This window comes from Danio rerio, chromosome 16 (assembly GCF_049306965.1).
Source record: "Danio rerio strain Tuebingen ecotype United States chromosome 16, GRCz12tu, whole genome shotgun sequence".
Lineage (NCBI taxonomy): Eukaryota > Metazoa > Chordata > Actinopteri > Cypriniformes > Danionidae > Danio > Danio rerio.
Genome location: NC_133191.1, coordinates 30,967,912 through 30,991,667, shown reverse-complemented (window position 1 = coordinate 30,991,667; position 23,756 = coordinate 30,967,912). Strand labels below are relative to the sequence as shown.

Here is a 23,756-nt window from a genome sequence, read left to right as displayed (position 1 = left end):
ATCATTTACACCTCAATGTGGCATTTGTACAATACAATTTCAGCAAAAAATGCATCAGAAAATACTAAATATGTCAGGATTTACTTTTCCTTCACTTGTTCTAAACCTGTTTTAATTTCTTTTTTTTCTCTTAAACACAAAAGAAGTTAATTTGAAAAATGTTGAAAAACAAAAGGTTCTAACTTGTACCGTATCAATGTCTACCAGTTTCCAGTACTCTTTTTTCCTACATTGTTTAGTGTTCAACAAAAAAAATAAATAAAGAAATTAATTAAGGAACCACTAGGTAATTAACAAAGAAATACATTTTTCATAGTATTTCCTATAATAATTTTGTTCTTCTGGATAGTCTTATTTCTTGTATTTTGGCTAGAATAAAAGCAATTTTTAATTAATAATAATAATAATAATAAGGTCAATAATATTAGCCCCCATTAGCAATGTAGATTTTTTTCCGATTGTCGACAAAACAAACCATCATTAAACAATGACTTGCCTAATTACACCAACTTGCCTAATTACCTAGTTAAGCCTTTAAATGACACTTTAAGCTAAATATTAGAATCTTTAAAAATATCTAGTAATAATAATATAATGTGCAGTCATCATGACAAAGATAAAAGAAATCAGTTATTAGAAATTAGTAATTGTTTATAAATTTGGTGAATGGTGAGTAAATTTTCATTTTGGAGTGAACACTTTAAATTAATGCTGGCCAATACAGATAACCAAAATTTAATCAAGCTAAAGCTAAATTAATAAGGAACAGACAGATCATTTCAGTCATTATCTGTTCATTAAGTTAAAACCTCCAAGCAACAAAATGTTGTGCAAGCTCTGCAAGAGCAAAGAACACAGTGAAACCAATGAATTTTTACATTTACGAGAGTGATTTAGCAAAGACTTTAGTTAAGGCAACTGCAGGAGTAATAATCAAGTTTATGACCTAGCATAAACCTTCGACATCCAATCAATCTCTGTTTATATGTCTTCGCTACGAGTAATTGCTTCTGTGGTATTTAATAAACGTGGATGTGTAATTATCAGCTTTGAGCAAGAGGATTTGAGCATCGGATAAGGGGAAGACAGAAAAAAAATAAAAGGATCAATCACATGAAGTCTTCATGGCTCAAGACAGCACTGAATAATCTCTTGAGTTTGTGAATAAAAAATGTGTATATGATTATAATAAACCTCTTAATCTCCCGTGTTATTGTGACTATGCAAAATATATTACAGTCAATTGTCTGCTTTAATATTAATAACTTTTGTGAAAACAAAATAGTAAAATATGAGTGAAATTTGATTTTAAAAAATTGGAAAAAAACTCAAGTATTTATAAATTACTTTTTAAATAATTATTTGTATTATTTTTTATATATTTAGAGTTTTGTTAATGTATGATTAATGTATGCGACATTGTCGGCACAATTGCATAGTGGTTAACGCGCCAACATAAGGTACAGTAGCACATCAGGGCATCCTGAGTTTAAATCCCGGCTCGAGGACTTTTCCCTTCCCTACAACAAAAAAAAAAACATGGAGGCTCAGGTGGCTCAGTGGCTCAACGGGTTTTGAGTTCAATAAAGAAAAGTTCAAGAAAGAGGGTATTGGTTGGGTTTTGGGAAGAAAGAGTGTGGGTCAGTCGATCGTTCTGTTGCCCAGTCATTCAGTCAGTCAAACGGTCAGTCGACAGTGGCCTCTGGTGGATTTACACAAGAACAGCATAAAAAGCATACACAGTGGCTCACAAAATGTACTCTGATAAATTCGCAAAAACTAAAACTGCAAAAAAAAAAAAAAAAAAACGTAGCTCCTGGGATGTATTTGGCGTTTTCAGAATGAGCCTCGGTTAAAAATAAGGGACTAAGCTGAAGTAAAATGAATAAATGAATGAATGAATGAATGAATGAATGATTAATGTATTATTGTTAATGTATTCTGTCTAAAACTTGTATTTGACAGTTTGTGGAATAATGGAATAAGCGATGACAATCAAAACTGATTTCTGTCTGTAACTTTGACTGATATACAGGCATCTGAATATTTAATTACTCATATTTTGTTTGACAGATTAAAAACATTAAGCACACGTTGAATAAAATTAAATAACCCCTTTAATTACAGTAAATATTACAATAAATAAAACATTTAAGTAGAATAACAGTACATAATATAGAGTATTTATTAACAAACAGACACAAAATAAACTGATTTTGTCATTACACTTCATCATAAGTAAATATTTTTGAGAGATTTCAAATTAGACTAACCTCAAATGTTTTGATTGACTAGTAAAAAAAGAAAAATGATAACACTTTACAATAAGGTTCATTAGGTAACGCATTTACTAACATGAACTAATCATGAACAACACTTGTACAGCATTTATTAATCACAATTGAACATTTACAAATGCATTATTAACATTCAAGTCCATGCTTGTTAACATTATTTAATGCACCATGAGTTAACATGAACTAACAATAAACAACTGTATTTTCATAACGTTAACTAACATGAATAAATACTGTAGTAAATGTATTATTCATTGTTTGTTCATGGTAGTAAATGCATTAATTAACATTAACTAATGAACCTTATTGTAAAGTGTGACCAGAAAAATATACATTTGGTCCTTGTCCATTTATTTATTTCTTATTTACTGTTTTAAAAAGTAAATAGTTTAACTTTTAACAAATAATGAGGAAATGAAAAGGAAACAAAATTAAATAATGATCAAGTATATTCACAATAAAACTGAACACTGATTAACTGCTGTGTTAAATGTGTTTTTGTCAATGTGTGTAGTCTGATCATGTGGTGGTATGTTTTTTTTTGTTTTTGTTTTTTTTTGTTTTTTTTTGCAAAGAGCTCATAAAATAGAAATGAGACAAAACAGCACCAGGAATTTCTCCATCACAGACACAAATGAAGATATGATGAAAGTAAAACAGCTTATGAGACTGAAAATTTAAAAAATACAGTATCAGCTACAGTATGTTTGAACATTTTGTCCTTTTTCTATTCACTTCTTAGAACATCCTGTCCTGGTTTTGGCTTGTTTAGAAGTATATTACCTATGATGGGGTTATATCGAAGCATTGTTCATTTAGACAGACTGAGATCCATCTTTTCAGTGATCTCCGTCTGCATATTTGGTGCGTAACAGGGTTTGGATGGCAGAGTGTACGCTTCATCAAACCGGCTAAACGTAAACACACAAATGATATAACTCAGATAAAGAATAAATTAAATACGAAAGTAAAAGTTGAGATGACAATTTGTGTTGTCTATATTCAGAAAATGTAGGAAAAAACATGGTGGTGGTGTCAACTTGCTCCATTTGGCATCTTATGCTACATTTTCACTTTCAGACATTCCTATAGAACAACTGAACGTATAGCTCACCCAGAGGTCGATCCAAACCCATCTTTTTTCTGTGGGCCATAAAAGTAGACGTTTGGCAGAATGACAATCTCGGTCAGTATTCACTTTTGTTGTACTGAAACAATATGCCATGGTGACTGAGGCTGTCAACACTCCATCTACCATCTCCTATTCATTCAAAGCATCTATATTTTGAATGCTCTGCTATTTTCATTTTATGGCCCTTAAAAAAGCTCTACATTAGCGATGCCTAAAGAGGAAAAAATAAAGTGGGTGGATGGATGTGCAGTATGGAGGTATGAGCTTTAGAGAAAAGGGATGGAAGGATGAATGTCTTATCTTGCGGCTCCGATGCCAATTTCTCACATGACTGACAAACGCGCCGGATTCATGGCAGTGTTTGTCTTCTTCAGCCTGTCAAGAAAGCCATTCGGACCAATCGAGTGACAGCCGAAGCCTCTAATCAGAGACAAACGGCCCACCGCTGGTCCATGGACACATCTCTCACGTAGATCCCCTTCAATTGATTGGCATGATGTCGAAATACAATATAGTACTAAAATCCTTGCTGTCCAAAACCTATCCGTCTGCTGTCATCCTTTCTGCCATAGTGTCTCCCCCAGTTCTGGTTCTGATATAAACAAATGTCGAACATAAGCACAATGCGCTCGCTTGGTTTCTTAGCTTCCTGTTATTTATCTCCGCTTCGCTCTCGACCCTCATTTTTATGGCAGAGCCAAAGAACTGTCATCAAGGGTATTTGTCTGCACCGATATAACACAGCAGCCCTGTCTTACTGGATTTCCAATGACATAGGCTACTTTCAATCTTCCTCAGTGAACATTGACTTGGTTCTTTTCTTGCACAATATGATACTGCAAAGTAGAGATGGCACAAATATTCCAAGCCAATGCTAAAATAAAAAAGGAAACTAAACATTTCTTAACTGAAATAAGTAGTTCAGACTGACTGGCATGGCATTCTACATTTACAACAACATGCCAGTCAGTCTGAAGTTACAAGTTCTTGTATGACAATAGTTCAGTTATGAAATGTTTAGCTTCCTTATTGGTCAACTTCTTGCTCATCATTGCGGAGATATTCATGTGGATATGTAAAGTATAGTGCTATTGTAGCTAGTCATGACAAGTTTAAATTAAATTAAACAACAAAAATAATATTGCAAATACTCAACCTCAAGCTCAAACAGCAGTACTTGCATAATAACAGATTATAAAAAATACAAAAATAAAATGATAAAATATGAGTGCACTAGGTTTAAAATATTAATGTTTACATGCTTCATGTTAATGAATTTGTTTATATTATATATTGTAACCCAATTGAAGCCTTGAGCATTGTCAAAAATTCATATTATTAACTGAAATTTCAGGTGTATTGCATCGACTAGCCTACTGACATTATGTCACCAATGACAACTGCACTGCAAAATTTCTAAAAGCATAACTTGACTGACAAACTCTTTCAAATGCAAAAACTCCATCTGCTTAAAATGAAACCTTTCAGCATTGGAACAGGCAGTAAAGGTAATTCTAACGACATGAATTGCTAGTTGCCTCAAGTGTGATATCCTCTTGAAAGACAATACTGGCCCTGAAGTAAAGCACTAAACCTTGAGTTGCTTTCAGCATATCAAACCTTAATGACCTTTCTGTCCTGAATCATTCTCTTGGCTCTCTGACAGCTGAGAAAAAAAACAAAAAAAACATTTTTACTAAAAAGAACAGGAAGTATAGGGATCAATTGAAGCTTTTAATGGTCCAATATTTATGAATAATTACCATGCAGTAATGTTGCAAGCTACAGATCACCAGAGAAACTACTGTACAAAATATTGAAAGAGTTGCTTAAGACAGTTATGATCAAAACATGCATCTTATTTTATTAAAATGGTTATATTAATATTAAAAATAAGATGAGTACAGTTTGGTGATGAACTTTTACAATTTAAAATGAAATTTAACAAACCAGGTCTGTATGCCAAACCAGGCTAGTATGCTTCCAGTATATTTTTAGCATGCTGTTGACATGAATTAGAATTAGCTTCTAGCATATTCTAGGCTAGTTACAAGATTTTGCTAGTGATAGACAGCTTATTAACTATCCAGAACTTCTGGTCAAAGCAAGCAATCTCAAAAGGTTTTGATGTTAAGGAAGATTGCTATTGTATATCAATCAGACATCACTTATGGTTGTAAAATTGTTCAAATAATGTTTTTCAAATGAATTACAGTAACAAAAACAATCAAAATGTTTATTAATTGATACAGGCTCAATTTACTGCAAATAACTTAAAACTCTGTTACTTTGTGTCCCACGCTTCCCTAGATGCTGTATATGGAGGAAGGTCTGGAGATCTTAAACTTGGTAATTGTTGATTAAATGTTCTTGTGTAATGTTTAACAGTTTTCACCCCTTTTAAATAAGTGCATGGGATTTATTTATTTATTTTATTATTTATTTATTTATTTATTTTATTATTTTTTTGATGATGTTGATAATGATCATCATTATGTGTTTCACAAAAAAAAACTGAATCTGATGATCAGAAGGGAAATACAGTAGCAAGAAGATGCAGTACATCTGGAAGGTCTGTCCTAAGATGCTTGACAAATGCCTATTAATCACAGACACTGAATAAAAATCAAAGGAAGCAGCTCATATTAAATGTTAGCATGCTAGATTTGTTTATATGCTTTATTTGAATATATATTTTACAATAAAACTAAATTGTGTGATGCATCGATACTCCAGATCCTGTGCCATAATCATTCCAATATGCTGAGCAAAACATTCCTTATTACTATAAATCTCAAAAATTGTTGCGCTGTTTAACAATTTTAAAGACCCCAGTTAAATTTTGTTACAATCTTTGGTTAACAGAATGTTCAAGAGAATGTTTCTACACTGTAAAAAAGTAATTAGTGTCACTTTTTACTGTCAATTGAAAGCGTATTTGCTGAATAAACATTCCTTCATAAATTTTCCTGCCACAGCCCTTACAGTTGCAACCCATCACTGGGAAACACTCATACACACTCATACACTACAGCCAATTTAGTTTATCCAATTCACCTATAGCGCATGTCTTTGGACTATAGGGGAAACGGGAACAGCTGAAGGAAACCCACGTGAACACGGGGAGAACATGCAAACTCCACACAGAAATGCCAACTGGCCTGAGTAAACATACTAACCTTAAAAAAAGGAATAAACTAATACAAAACTAAACCTTTGAATGTTATGATGTTTCTAATAGTTTAACTTGCGCTATATCTCTCCATATTCTCTATAAATGAGAATAAATAAATAAACTAATCAAATAAGTATATGCAACACTGACAAGGGCCATTGCCTGAACAGATTGCATTTATCAACTTTTCTAGCCATGAAATTTTCAATCGTTCTTCGTTCTAGTCCGTTGAGGTTTCCTCCCTTGTCAGCTCACACACCTATTAAAATCTCAATAAACTGCACACACACACACACACACACACACACACACACACACACACACACGTTTAGCCCTACTGTACGCACTCGCTAGAGAGTTATACTTTCATCTGGTTTGTGTCATCCGCAATCAATCGTTCTCTTATAAGTGCGCATTTGGAAACGGTGGGGTTGAGACCAGCTGTTGGTTTGATGCAGAGAATTAGAGAGAAAAAAGCAGCAGTGCTGAGGCCAGTGAAATTGCAGGTTTAGTGAGGTCAGGAGAGTTGTGAATGAGGCATGACGCAGAGCAAGGCCTCTTGTGTACTGATAATGCGCTCGTACACCACAGACTCGTCCTCAAGCTTTTAGAGATTCATCTGGGGCTTCAGAGCTCTACTTGCTAATGCATCAAAGGTGTCAATTCCTCCTCTGAGCTACGAGGAAACATCACAAATGTATTAAAGGGAGAGACAGAGACAGACAGAGAAAGATAGATAGATGGATAGATTAGGAGAGAACATGAGCAAGAGACAGAAAAAACATCAAGATTTGGCATGATGCCGGACACTCAAATCCTCCTCCCACACTAACAACAAATACATACTGATATGGACTGACAAGCATGTACCGAACAGGCATTTACACAAGTACACAAAGAACAACAACAAAAAAGAGACATATTTATGTGGTTGGTTGAGGAGAACTATACACTCCCATAATTCTAGGTTCATCAGTAGTTTTGTGCAGCATGCAAGATTCAATAAGGTTGTTTAGAGCTTTTTAATTTTTGCTGACTTGTGTAGGAAATATTCAAAATACTTCAGCAAATCCAACAATTTTTTTCAGGGAGGAGATGTTTTATAATACAAATTTGAAATTGACACTGTTTTCATTTTTAACACCTTACAGTATAGATCTTTTTCACATTTCCAGGTCTCTCAGTAGCAGAAGGTGCCACGGTTGGTTGCAAATAATTTAATTTACAATCCTATTTGCTGAAATAATAAAAAAAAACTCCACGATCGTGTTTTCAAGACTTTCAGAAAAGGGAAAAAAAAGTGTGAACAAGAAAATACTCTATATTATAATGACAAATTTACTCTCAGCCATATAGGCGCTGCATTAGAAACACCTAGCATAAGCGGTAATTGTTTTTTTTATTTTTCTGTAATTTGACGCATGATGATAAAATGCATAAATAAATGGATATAAATGTTCATATGTTTTTTTTTTTTAAATCTAAATATTAAAAACTTTAAGGATTTAATATTATGAGGACTGTTAAACCCATCATAACAATCTTGTGAAAAGGTTCCATCATTAACATATACTGTAAGGGCTTCTTAAAGTCTAGTCTTAGGTCTGGATGCGGACTTCAATCCAAACTCCTATCATAATACAAGAGTACTAATTCGGTGTATAAAATTAAAAAATTTGTGGATTTACCACTTTTTATAAAAGCATGTTTCAAATTTTACTGTGTGATGCTACCGGCATAATAGTGAGTGTATGATACTTGCAGAAATGAAAAGATGACAAAGAAAATAAAGTACTGGACAGAGCATTCATTTTGCTAAAAATTCAGTACAAAACTTTTTCAAGTGGAAATATCAAACATCGCAATAAAACAAAAGTTTAGGCAGCTGATGAAATACATTTCTCACATTAAGTACATTCATTCATTTTCTTTTCAGATTAGTCCCCTTATTAATCAGGGATCCCCTACAGCGGAATGAACCCCCAACTTATCAAGAATAAGTTTTACGCAGTGCATGCCCTTTCAGTTGCAACCAATCACCGGGGGAAACATTGGGAAAAACACCCATACACTCTCATTCACATACAGACACTACAGACAATTTAGCTTATCAAATTGACCTATAGCATGTTTTTGGACTTGTAGGGGAAACCGGAGCATCTAGAGGAAACCCACGCGAACGCTGAGAGAACATGCAAACTTCACACAGAAACTGAGCCAGCCGATGCTCAAACCAGCGACCTTTTTGCTGTAAGGCAACAGCACTACCCACTGTGCCACTGCGACTGATCTCAAGTTTACACATTTTCAGTAAACAAATAACTTTGTGAAGTTTTACAAACTAATTTCGAGAAGAGCATGTGATATGATTGATCGTGACTGGTCCCTCATCTGTAATCAGTAATAATCCAATTAGATTGATCAAAGCCTACAATAAATAGATCGATTTCACCCTACTGGCTTGTCTTCGTTTTGGAAGAATCCCTTTTTTCACCCTATCTCCTCCTTTTACTTCTTTACTAGGGGGAGCTCTCGAGACCTACCTGATCTTAGATTCCATTACATGCTATTGACCAGGCAGGAGCCCTGGGTTCAATTATCTCTGAGCTAAGGGTTCTCTCCGGGGAAATGCATACCAAACCTGCTAATAGCATCAAGCAATGTCTAAGTGTAAAGGGATTTTTGCCTTCTGTTCTTACATTTATTCACAATTTTAGTTTTGTTTTTTTTAATCAATTAATTAACAAACTTATATAATTAGGCAAATATGTGACCCTGGACCACAAAAATGTCCACAGCCAAAAATGCTATATAGTATGGATCAAAAGGATTGATATTTATTTTATAAAAACCAATTAACAGAATATCAGTATATCATTAAAATATTAAGTATAGATCATGCTTCATCAATAACTTTTTTATATGTCCTACTGCAAATACATTAAAGCTTAATTTTTTAAAAGGATATCGTTCTACTTGCATGAACTTCATTTAGACAATATAGGTGTTTTCTCAATTTTTTGTAACCCTCAGATTTCTCGGCCAAATATTGTTCTATCATAACAAACCATATATCAATTGAAAGCTTATCAAAGCTTATACCGTATTTTAGCCAGAGACCTCAAGGATTGGTTTTGTAGTTCATACTCACGTATTCACTTTAAAACAAAAACTAAAACAAACCATTTGGACAATTTAATTGCCATTATCTGTGTAATCTGAGGGCTGCACTCACCTGTTTCTCACTAGCTCATGAAATCACAACAATACAGATTTTATGAAGCATGAAACTCACCTCAGCTGTTATTTCCAACTTGAATTTGTGTTTGTATATAATTCGGAGAAGAGTGCTGACTCTTCACACAAGCACAAACAAACGCTTCCAGCAGTTTTCAGCCACTCAGTCAATGACACTTCTGCATCTCAAAAGCAAAGTGTTTTGGATAAAAGCATCTACTAAATTTATAATTCTGAACATCAAGCTGCTGTTTCATTTTCAAACTAATGCAAAAAATAAAATAAAACATCTATTTCCAATCCACAACATAACCTAAAATGTGCATAATTATATTCTGAATAATTCTATAAATAATAATTCATTAATGATAAACCATTTTTCAGTAACATTTTTTCAGACCTTAAATATTGGGGAAATTATGTACATAAGTAAAATATGGATAATGCAGTAAATACTTTTTCTGGTATTTAAGGTCGGATACATGGAATATCTTATAAGCAATACTGTCAATTTTAGCAAATACATAATGAAAATGGCAATTGTGGCCACAAAACCAGTTTTATGTTGCACGAAGCCAGTATATACTGGTATATATTTTTGCGTGAATCAAAATGATTGATTTTTATTTCATTGGAATAGTATGTAAAGATCATCTTCCATGAAGACATGAATGTTTCTGGACAGAGTAAAATCTATCAAAACTTAATTTTAGGGTAATAATACTAAGAACAAATTAATCTTAACTAATTAAGATCAAATTAAACGTAGAATCATAATTTTCTTAGTATTATGATTTTTTAACACTCGGACCCTCCAAAATATTTACTAATTCAGCTTTAATAAATAATAAAAGTAACAATTGTGGCCACAAAACCAGTTTTATATTACACAAGTATAAAAGCCAGTATTTACTGGTACATATTTTTGCATGAATCAAAAATCATAGATTTTTATTTCATTAGAATATTAGGTAAAGATCGTCTTCTGTGAAGACATGAATGTTTCTGTACAGAATGTTTCTGTAAAATCTATCAAAACTTAATTTAGGATTACTAATATAAATTGCTAAGAACAGGTTAATATCGACAAATTTAAAGCTGATTTTCTCAGTATTATGTTTTTTAATCCTCAGACCCTCCAAAATACCTACTAACTCAGCTTTCAGATTATGTATGTATTTTCACTTGCTGTTAATCAAGGTTATTCCAACAGATATTAATTTCTTAATTGTTCTGAAGCTGAAAACATTGCCATTGTAATGCATAATTTCTATGAACTTTTTTTTTTGTTTTGTTATTTTATGCAAAAAGCAATAGCAACACTTTTATTTATTAAATAAATATTAAATAAGTTTAACCAGCAATTTACAGAATCAAACAAAATTTATATTTATAAATCATACATCCAGAGAAAATTTAAGTAGTCTCTTATTTTTTCCATTGCTGTAAACTGTACATGAATCCCAAGTTGGGTTATTTGCTATGATAACATAATATTTTAAACCATCAAAAGATCGCTTTAAATGAACATCCTTCCATCTATATGCAGACGACACTCAGATCAACCAGTGGGTTCTTCATTTAAAATGAATCTCAACTTTATAAAGGTCATCTTTAAAATGCCAAGAATTTACTATTAAATATAATCTTTAGCAACCCTCAAATATAATATGAATATGAAAATAATCTTTCATACAGAAAATCAAAACGCTTTGATTTGTAAATTTACTTGCATTTTTTAAAACAGTGTTTATTTATACATTCACACCTAATTTCTACCTTATTTTTCAAACAAGATGTGTAATCTCAATGTTTAGTTTTTGCTGTATAAAACAGCTTGGTTTGCTGAATCATAAACTGGTGTTTCATAAAATTAATATATTGCCTTAACTATAAGCACGCTGGTTTGTAGAGCAAACTATTATACCATCACACATTGAGGTTTAACAGAGAATTTTCTTTGTGCCCAAATACAATTACTACAGTTTTATTTTTGTTTAAATAAAAAAATAAAATAAAAAAATAATCTGCATGAGAGCCAAAGTTTAAGCTCTTCTAATAAAGCTAGCAGTGGTTGTCAGCCATTTACATCTTTTTGTTTTAAGGGAAAACAAAAAGATGTCGTCTGCATATACTGTAGATGGAAGGATGTTCATTTAAAGAGATCTTATGATGGTTTAGAACATAATGCAATATAACTCAAAATACAAAGTGTATACATGGTATAATTGTTTGCTCTACAAAACGAGCTGTTTTATACAGCAAAAAACAAACACTGCGTTTGCTGTATAAAACAGCTTGTTTTGCTGAATGTGTTAATAATAATAATAAATAAAATTTATATATTGCCTTAACTATAAGAAATGAACATCTTTCCATCTATATGCAGAGGACACTTTTTTTTCTTTTAAAACAAAAAGATGTGAACAGCTTACAACCACGTCTGGCTTTTTTAGAAGAGCTTAAACTTTGGCTCTCATGCGATTTTTTTAAATTAAACAAAAATAAAACAGTAGTAAGTGTATTTGGGAACAAAGTAAATTCTCGGTTAAATGTCAAAGTGTGCCCCACATATTACCCAGTGTGCAAGAAATCTCGGTGCCATGTTTGATGAAAACCTAAAATTGACAGATCAGTACTTCCATAGTGTTTGTTTTACCTATTTTGGATGTCAATGTTTGAAGGTTTTCAGCTTTCTTTGAAATGTTTTTTTATGTTCAGCATAAGAAAGAAACTTAAAGGTTTGGAATCACTTGAGGATGAGTAAGATGAATAAATAGAAATTATAATTTGTTTGCGTGAGCTATCCCTTTAACAGCATGAATTGTAAACCTCACATTTAAACAGCTAAACTTACACACATTTTATCCACACCCACACACACACAAGAATGATGATTAGTGATTCCATTCCATCATCAGCACTTTTATGCCTGTCAGCGTCATAAACTGCCTCACCAGCGATTTCGTGCCTGAAATGTTTCCCCTTCATAAACTCACCTGATTGACAGACATTTTATGACGCCGCAGCCGAGGATTCTGGATCTCTCTGATTAAAGTAAAAAAACAGCTAAATCAGTTCATCCTTGAGCAAATTCTCACACCAAGCGGCACTTTAGATTAGCGTGGGTGTACATCTGATTACAACGACCTAGAATCGAGCATCAGCCATAACTATAACGTCTTCAACATATACTATAGGCCTAATGCTAAATGAGATCAACTGTAAGCAAAGCATTTATGAGCAGCACCTCAGGCCAGGCAACTTTGCTGCATCGTCACATTGTTTGTTCGTCTGTTCACTTTAAATTGGTGTCTTGACACTGTCACCTTCACTTTCCTCTTTCAAAATGACTATGGCAGCTATTACATTTTTTAAACTAGACCAATGAATACAAACCAAATTAGAATCTACTGGCTGCCCTTGGAGGAAATGAGCACGGTGGAGGAATAGAGGATTAGTGAATGCTTTGCCAACACATGCTTTAATAAAAAATGTCATGTTAGAAAAAAAGAGCGACGTGCTGGTTTAAAAATCATGTATGAAATTAGAAAATGGCCTTTATCGTTCATTATGCCACTTAGCTAATGAGGTTAAATTCAGTAATAATGATTATAATTGGCCTGCTGAGTCAAACTCTTATATTCAGTGCACAAATCTATATTTGCTGAGCAACAGTGGACATGCTGGATCTAATGAGCATGTGCCAAGAGGAAAGGAGCTTCGCTTTGCATAATCACTCAGCAAAGCCAAATGAACAGCCAACTACGGGTTCTTCATTAAAAATGAATCCCAACTTTATAAAGGTCATCTTTAAAATGCTAAGAATTTACTATTAAATACAATCTGTAGTAACTCTCAAATATAATATTAATATAAAAGTAATCTTTCATACACAGGGTTCTAACATCTTTTCCAACATCGAATTCCAGCACTTTCAAGGTGCATTTTCATGCTTTTCCAGCACCTGACAACCACAGTAAATTAGGTTTATACATGCTGTATGTACTTTTTCACATTTAAATCCATTGTGCTATTAAAAAAAAAAACAATATGACTTCTCAATTTAAATTGTTGAATACTTTAGAGGATAGATTTATTGTGATAGTTCACCCAAAAATGGTAAAAATAAATAAATAAAAGTTCAGTTATTGGACGAAGCATCATTTTTAGTTTGGTTTCTTTCTACCTTAAGTTGATATCTTAAGTTGGTATAGTACCAAACTTTCAAGACTAGTCATTCATGATATTTCATGTGCATAGCTATTTTTTACAATCATTGGCATTTTAGACATAGAGATACATTCTGGGTGTATGTCTCCTAAATATGTATGGAGCTAATAATATGCCAAAACAATCTGAATTTGAATTGTGCTAATTTGAATTATTAACAATTGTAATTATTGATTATTATATGCCATTTAAAAAATTTAGTTTTAATTAGAATTAGAATTTCTTAACTAAAAGATAAGGTTACAGTATAGGTCAGCTCTTTATATATCAAAACACTGAAAGCTTAGGTAAGTTTGCTTAACCAATAAGATGTAATTTAATTAAATATATAAATTTCACTGAAGTATGTATGTTAACTACTGAAAATAGCTGACCTCCGATAGTCAATTTGCAGAAGAACGGTCTCCTCCTGAGCCAAACAAATGCTGGCAAACTCACGCAGCTCTGTGATGGACCAAAATGCTTAGTTTGACTTATCGGTCATCATCAAACTCTTTTATGTTGATCACCCCAGAACAACTTTCTGCAAGATCTTAATTTCAGAATCTGAATTTCTGGTTTTGAATTTCAGTATATTGAAATTAATGTTCTGAATTTCCTTATCTTGAAAACTTAAAACAGTATTTTTACAAACCCAATATCTGCAGTCTATTAATTCAATAAACAAAAAAATCTGAAGTTTGAAATTATGCCTATAGAAATCTGACTTAAATAAATTCAGTTTCAATTCATTTTCAAATTTCAGATGTTCAATAATCAAGTTGTCAAATTCAAAGTGTTCAAGTTCAAAACATTTTTTAAATGGCATATAATAATTTTTATTAACTTACAATTGTTTATAATTCAAATGAACACAATTCAAATTCAGATTGTTTTGACATATTATTAGCTTCATAAATACGCGCATATGGTGATTATTTTGCAATGAAACCTGGTTGCACGGCAAAAATTTATGCAATCACACAAATGCTCCCAAATATATTTTGAGCTTACATAGATAAAATTCCAGGTGCATATGCAACCAAAATGGTCACAATTTCGAGTCCTGCAATTTCAAATTTAAGCAGGTTCAAAATCCAAGCACTTTTCTAACCTTGAAAACACTATATTAAAAATCAAGCATTTTCCAGAATTTCCAGCACCCATAAGAACTCTGCATACAGTAGATCAGAACGCTTTGATCTATAAAATGACATGTCCGACAACATTTAATTGGATGAACATTTTTTAGTTTAATCCCTTACCCAGAATATTAAAATACATATAAAAACATTTAGATCATTTACTGTAATGATTACTATTGGACTTTGAAGAGACTTTCAACCAGCAAAACAACAAAAAAAAAACAATCACCTACTGCACCTTTAAGTTTTCTAGTTTTGGACTTTGGAATTTGGCATCCTACTGCACAACACAACATGTTTGCTACTACAACCGGTCTCTTTTTGCAACCGGGAACCCGTGTAACGTCATTTGTGACGAAGGTTGGTAGTTCGTCTTCACATTTCATTTCTTGCATATATACACAAAGAAATCTATTTGAGGGCACATATTGTAATAGTATACCCAAACAGTTACTATACACAACTTTGAGGCCAAATAGAACAACATTTTTTTTTAAACAAAAATAAACCAAACTTCAGTATTTTGCAACCTTGACGGGCACAAGAATTCTGTAGGGAAAAAAAACTGACAAACACTGCTGTAAAGAGTAAAGATCATTCAAATTACAGTCTCAATATGTGACAGTGACACCGGTTGCTGATGATATCAAATTAGCGCCGACCCATCTACTTATCTTACGCCGACTGACTGCCATAACCTGCTTATAAAGCTACATAACATATAATCATCTTATGTGAATATTTTGACACACCGACACCCCTGTATGTGTCAGAGCGGGTGCTTTTACAGTCTTCCCGATTATTATGAGGCCACAGATGAACGTGGGAGGAGGGCGATGATGGCTAGTCGCATCATGATGTGACTTTACAGCACAAATTATATCGTATTACTGACACCTGCCCTGATGAGTCGCACCGATTTTGTCAGACGAGCCGTTTTGGAAAATGCCAGCTTTTTGGGAGCAGAGAGCAAATCCACGATATTGACACAATCTCCCTCGCAGAGAACATCAGCATGGAAAACACACAGTGGGCTGATGAGTAAACAAACCCACAGCTCTGAATGCAAACACCTCCACACATGCACACACACACACACACACACACATATATAGGTAATCTTAAGAGGAACGAGAGCGTGTAATCTATGGTAATGACAGCCACCCACCCTGTGTGATGGAGTATTCCCAGGCCTGACGAACAGAGCTGCTCATCAGTCAGGATGCTCAGGCATTACTAATGGATGTGAGGGGGCAGAGAGTCACACCAGAATGATTATAAGTGTAATACTTTTTAGAGTGATGTGCGGACTGAAATCTTCCCCCTCGTTTGTATATAGGGACCAGTGATGGATGAGAGGAGAAACGCTCATAAATTTCCTGTTATTAACCTGTAATAAAGTTCTGATGAATTTTGAAGAACAACCTGATGTAACTGAAGCTAAAAATGCACACTAATAATTAGTTTAGGATGCAAAATGCTTGAAAATGCAAATACGTACATAATAAAGGGTTTTACTTATTCATGAATGCTGCATGTTTTTTATTTCAGCAGCCTGTATATTAGCACTGCAGAAGTGAGTATGCAGAAGCGTAGGAGCAAGCAGAGGTTTAATGCTGAGCCAATGTTTGCCACGCACCGTGAACTGAACTCATGAGTTCATGAGGAAAATGAACTAAAAATTTTGCTATAATGTTAAACTACAATATCTTTAATAATATTATAGTCAATATGATTTACTATACCAATTTTATCTATGAATATTAAAGTCATGTATAAGATTATATTTCTGCATTATATATCTGCATCGTTATGGCAGTAAGAATTCAGACTTCCTATCAATATTGCAAAAACATTTCAGTTAATTGATAGTGGATAGTTTTGAGGGAGATTTTTAATAATAAAAAATATTAAGGGATTTTTTTAGAAATATTAACATATAAATATAACTCATTATATTAAGCCTGCATTATAAAATTACATATATAAAGTGTATTAATAATCAGTGTTGGGGAAAGCTACTTTTGAAAGTAATGCATTAAAATATTGAGTAACTCATCAAAAAAGTAACTAGTTGCGTTACTTAGTTACTTTTTATGGCAAATAATGAGTTATGCTACTTTTGAGTTACTTTTGCATTACTTTTTTTTTTACCTGACTGAGGCTTGACCTGTTTAAGAAACAGAAATTAACAATGCACTGTATAACCTTTACTTAATTTACCTACTTACATTTACAAACACATAAAAAAAATAGGATGGTGTTATCTGAAAACTTTCTGACCCGAGATCTCTAAATGTAGTATATACAGATTATTGTAAGTTTAAAGCAATGTGTTTGCTACTTTTGTACTGCTTTTCTTAAGTAAAATCCATTGAGACATTACCCTCACACATTAACTCATTGACAGCGTGATTCATTGGGACTAATTTTATTTCAGCAATTTATTTTTTTAAAAGCAAATTAAACTAAAAAGTAACTTGTGTAACATTTTCATAAATGTAACTCAAATATTGTTACTTTTTAAAAGTAATGTGTTACTCACGTCACTTGTAATGCATCACCCCTAACACGGTTAACAACTATATTATTGTTTTATAATCATAAATAGTAATCTGTACCTTTAGCACTTACAACCTAATACTAATGTATCCCTTGCAATAATTATCAAAATATCAGTCTTTTTATTTTGTATTTATATTTGTAGATGTATTAATATCATTCTGTTTTATCTATATACTAATTAAATACTAGTACTAGTAGTTAAATACTAATCACAACCTCAGCTACAAACTAGAACTGATCAATGCACCTGACTGACAATAACATTATTAAACTTTATTAAAATGATCTAGGGGCGGCACGATGGAGCAGTGAGTAGGATTGCCTTACAGCTAGAAAGTCGCTGGTTCGAGCCCCAGCTGAGTCAGTTGGCATTTTTATGTGAAGTTTGCATGTTCTCCCCGTGTTTGTGTGGGTTTCCTCCTGGTGCTCCAGTTTACCTCCTATAGTCCAAAAACATGTGATATAGGTGAATCACATAAACTGTAGTGTGTGTGTGTGTGTGTGTGTGTGCGTGTGTGTGTGTGTGTGTGTGTGTGTGTGTGTGTGTGTGTGTGTGTGTGTGTGTGTGTGTGTGTGAGAATGTGTAAGGGTGTTTCCCAGTGTTGGCTTGTGGCTGGAAGGAAATCCACTGCAGAAAAACATATGCAGTATGAGTTGGCGGTTCATTCCGTTGTGGTGACCCCTGATTAATAAAGACACTAAGTCAAAAGAAAATGAATGAATGAGCGAAAGGGTCTAGATGTTTAATCAGTCTGCAACAAACCTTCACTTTGGCATTTGGCTCCATGTCGATTAATTACCATTTAAATGCTAATGTGATCACCCTCGCCATGTAAATTAGATTATAGCATGATTACAACATTAAGAAACTCCTGTTAGCTATTTAATAGCTCATGATGTGATAAGTATGTTGTTGCAGCTTACACTGCTTTGCTTACGTAATCCTTCACCACGCAATGTAAAACAGGCCGTGTTCCTGTACCAAAAGTAAAACGAATGTGTGCGAGCCCACTATAAGAACATTATTATGTAAATTGTTGCATTCAATTCAATAGGACAGTTTCACACAGCACGGATTTACGCAGAAATTTGTTCTGCTCGTGTTTCGGAAATAAGGCCAAATGTGTGAGGGAAAGAAATTATTGTAAACGCAAACTCCGGATGACGGCTGGGTTTCTCCTTGCCAGGTTATTTATCTAAATGAGAAAGTGCTGCATATGAGAACAGCACAGAGACTTATCAGATGACTGAAACACAGAGGCACTGATGCATTATGGGTAGTTTCACCAAAAATGCTGTTTTATGCTGTTTCAGGTTGAATACCCACCGCTGCTACAGTCAACTAATATATCGGAGCGTGTTTGTGTGTCTCAGAGTGAAAGCCGGAGGTTGGGAGTGGATTTCGCTGTTTTCTGGAGATGGAGTGATTTTGCCGAGGGCAGTGTGTATACGAGGATGTTGGACCCCTCCTGCTGCGTCTTAAAAAAAACCTTTAAAGCAGTAAGAACGCAGCTGGTGTACACACACACACTCTCAATCACACACATTTGGCTGTAATGATGTTTGGGTTTATCTGTGTGAGGCTGATGAGTGTATTGTGGGTAAATGAATAGCTCATCAGAGAGGAAATGTGCACAACGACACACACACACACACACACACACATCTACATGAAGAGATCCAATCAACACGGAAAAGCGGGACACTCACGTTCATTAGGCGAAAGTGTGATTCTTCAACTAGCTTAAATGCTCAGTCTCTCCCACTCATATACCAGAAAAGATGTACACACATGCAAGACCATTTCTGATTATTTATTTATGTCTTGCCTAAAGCGTTTTTCTCCCTACATTAAGTTAATCAATTAAAACTAAACTCTCAGAGGCAATCACAAAAATTAATAATTAAACTAAATTAAATTTGAACTGATTGAACATACATTGAAATAGCAGCCGCTTTAAGAGAGGCTGCTTTACAGAAGTGGGCTGGAGTCACGGGGGGAATTTATCCAGAGAGAACGGTTTTCAACCTATTTGTTTATTTTATAGGCCTACATATTATACAGAGATTAAAAAAAATTAAAATTAAATAAAAAAAACATCAAAACTTTTCTGTTAACTCAGTTTACAATCTATGCACTAAAACAAATTCAATGAAGTTTCTATGTAAGTCTGGAACGAAGATCAGCTGAGTTAACCAAAAACAAAAACTGGTTTCGATTTCTGTCACTTCGATCTTTGCATCTCTAGTCTTGGCTGATTCTCTGCTTACAGTTTCTCCCCACCACTGACTGTTTGAAATGCAGAAAGTGTATTCGACAGCACTGCAGGCCTGGATGTGGTCCCAGATATAATGCTTTTCATCATTATTTTTTCATCATTTTATAAATAAACTGGTGCTATGATCAATGGCAAATGTAAACAAACATCTTTCTTGAACATTATTCTTTTTTACCATCTGCTTATAATGGGCAGTAATTGCACAGTGTTGACCAAACAAATAGCATTGAGTTTGTGAATGAGACTTGTTAGTTTGTAAAAATGCAGCAGTCTCATTTATTAAAAAAACAAATACATATTTTCATGAATATGTCATTTATTAGATTGCAGTAAATAACAGTTTTTTTTTTATTAAAGTGAAATAAATAAATAAATAAATCACGTCTTGTTGCTTTAGTCAGTTCAATCTGGGTAAATGGTAACAGTAAAATAGACATTATCAAAACATCAGGTCTGGAGGATTGTCAAACTTTGGCTTCTGGCCACATAAGATTTCTTTTGCCTCATTATTTCAGTTATACATGTTGTTCAGATCAAAGAACCCACACACACATGCACACAAACAAACAAACAAACAAACAAGCGCATAAACCTACCTATTCACTTTCACATAAGACGCCTGCACAAACAGGACATCACCAAAATCCATTCAAGGCTGTAAACATGAGAAAATCAATTGCCCCAAAACCCAAATGCCATTCAGATACAAATTGCCTCTAGACTGTGCACATTTCAAACTCTTCTGACCTTCTTACTTCAAGCTGGTAATGTGTATGCATCACAAATGCACTGATCTTGACTTTTTTTCAAGTGAAATTCAGATTTTTTACAGCTAGAAGCAACAACATTTTACAAAATGAGTAAAAGAATAACATGTATTTGCTTTATCAAGGGCTGGATTTAATATTAGACATCAGACATAATTTAACTATAATTGTAATCAGGATTCATATAAAAAGATTAAACATTAAATAAACAAGATGGGCTTCAACTGCAACTGCAAACTGTCAGCTGCCACTGTCAGAAAATTGTATCATTTCAAAATATTGAGCAAAAATGTTATGATCGGACCTAAGCTTTGTGTTGGGTTACAAATAACATTAGGTAATCAGATTACATTTTTCCAACTACCTGGAAAAGTAATTAATTACTTTTAAATATTAAAAAAATCTCTGACTTCTATTTTCTCCATTTACTTACTGAGATGCAGAGAGAAATCAGTGCAGATGTGCTTTGTACAATGTATAAACTTGATACTTACTGTAGTTCAGTCTTAAATGTGAACATGTACAAAAATAGGAGTACCCCTTAGATTAATTTAAATTATGAAGAATTTGCTGAAGAGTTTTTTTTTCATGCATCCTGTTCTTCATGCAATTCAGAAAGGCAGAACAACTGTAAGTTGTGTTTGAAATGAACTGTACAGACATGAATTAATTTTTTTCCTTCAGCGTGAGGTTTATTCATACACATTTCACTTTTGGTATAAAATAGTATTACATCTCTCCAAAATGCAATTTTATATTTCTATTAATAATTCTATTATACAATTTTGAACATTATTTCAAACAAGCAAGCCCAGCCCAAATGTAAAAAAATAACACTAACAGTGCATGCAAATACATTTAGTTACTTTAAAAAAAAAAAGTAAAGCAAGTCAAAGCTGCTTTTTCCCCAAAGCTGCCTGCACAAAACAAAAGCAGTAGACATGAATAAGCATTTAAATTCACTCTCTTCCAACAGGAGTTGCTTGTTAACAGCAGGAATAATAGCATTTCCTTGGTTAGTGCTGGAAACAAAACAGCTGCACTGTTTAATATGCATTATATGGAGATAATATAAAAAAGAAAATACCATTGAAAACTTTCTAAAGACAGTAGGCTACTTTCATTAAAAAAAAAAAATACAAATACTTTTTTTCTCCAGTTTTCACCAATGATAAACAGTTAGCTGCACTGTCTGTCGCATACAGCATTTCATGTTTCTGCTTGTGAGTGTTTTTTTAACATAACCCACACATAAGGGTGTAGTACATTTTTACATGTTTAGTACACGTTTACTCAGTTAATTTAAGCTTTAATTTAGGTGATATTTAAAAATATTTTGTTATTGTCTAAACATGAGCTATAGTAGAATTAAATCTGCCCAAACAATAAAGTCACATCCTACAATCTATCAATTTAATGTTGAAAACATTGCAAATATTTGAAATGAATGAAGGTCAATATAATGTTGTTGTTAATGCAGAATGTCATATTTTTATGACTATACAGTCAGTGTTCAGCAACTCTGGAGTTCATTAATGCTCCATTTTACAAAAAACGATTAGCCCTCTAGCGAAGTTCAAATAATTTTTCAGCTATTTCTAAAAGCAATGTTTAATAGAGCAATAACATTTTAGTGATTTTATATTTTGATACTTTGTTCAGGAGAAAGTGTTATTTCCTTTAGTTCAGCTGAAATTTAAAAAAATATATATATTATTTATTAAATGTATTTTTATTTTCACTCAATTGTTATGCCTTTTAATTTTTTTGATTGATTGATTACAGATCAAACCACTGTTGTCCAATGACTTGCCTAATAAACGCAATTATCAAAGTTAAGCCTGTTAGAAATAATAAATACTATTCAGCACACAGTATAAATAAATTATATACAGTAATAAATAAATACAGCACACACACACACATCTTTGCTGAGTCTTGTTTAACTGTATTGTGAACTTTGCAACTCGTTTCTTTGCCGGTTTTGAGCCTTGCTTTGTTTCGTTTGTTTTACTGTTTTTTACTGTCTGCTGCCTGCCTTTTGACTATACGCCTGTGGTATGTCCATGACTCTGAATTTGCCTGTATACATCTGCTTACCTGTGTTGACTGTTGGCTGCCTGACCAGTCTTCAAATATACTGCACTTAGATCCACACTTCCTTGTCAGAGTCCCTTCACCTTACGAACCTAGTATGTATATATATATGTATATATATATATATATATATATATATATATATATATATATATATATATATATATATATATATATATATATATATATATATATATATATTTATAGTTGAAGTCAGAATTATTGCCCCCCCCCCTGAATTATTAGAACCCCTGTTTATTTTTTTCCCCAATTTCTGTTCAACAGAGAGAAGATTTCTACAACACACTCCTAAACATAATAGTTTTGATAACTCATTTCTAATAACTGATTTGTTTTATCTTTGCCATGATGACAGTCAATAATATTTTACTAGATATTTTTTAAAACACTTCTATACACCTTACAGTGACATTTAAAGGCTTAACTAGGTTAATTAGGTTAACTAGGCAGGTTAGGGTAATTAGGCAAGTTATTGTATAACGATGGTTTGTTCTGTAGACTATAGAAAAAAAAGTTAGCTTAAAGGGGCTAATAATTTTGTCCTTAAAATGGTGTTTAAAAAATAAAAACTGCTTTTATTCTAGCCTAAATAAAACAAATAAGGCTTTCTCCAGAAGAAAAAACATTATCAGACATGCTGTGAAAATTTCCTTGCTCTGTTAAACATAATATGTGAAATATTGAAAAAAGCTACAAAAATTCAAAGGGGGGCTAATAATTCTGACTTCAACTGTATATGTATGTATGTGTGTGTATATATATATATATATATATATATATATATATATATATATATATATATATATATATATATATATATATGTGTGTG

At 33.0% G+C, this 23,756-nt stretch overlaps 1 protein-coding gene and 1 long non-coding RNA gene across 5 annotated transcripts in view; one reads left to right on the top strand and one right to left on the bottom strand.

Annotated features, from left to right (window-relative positions):
* The window catches only part of LOC141378207 (uncharacterized), a 394,144-nt gene that overhangs the window by 120,397 nt on the left and 249,991 nt on the right, over positions 1 to 23,756 (top strand). The window lies entirely within an intron of this gene.
* Positions 1 to 23,756, bottom strand: part of znf804b (zinc finger protein 804B) — a 233,769-nt gene that overhangs the window by 137,463 nt on the left and 72,550 nt on the right. The gene's annotated exons all lie outside the window — the stretch shown is intronic.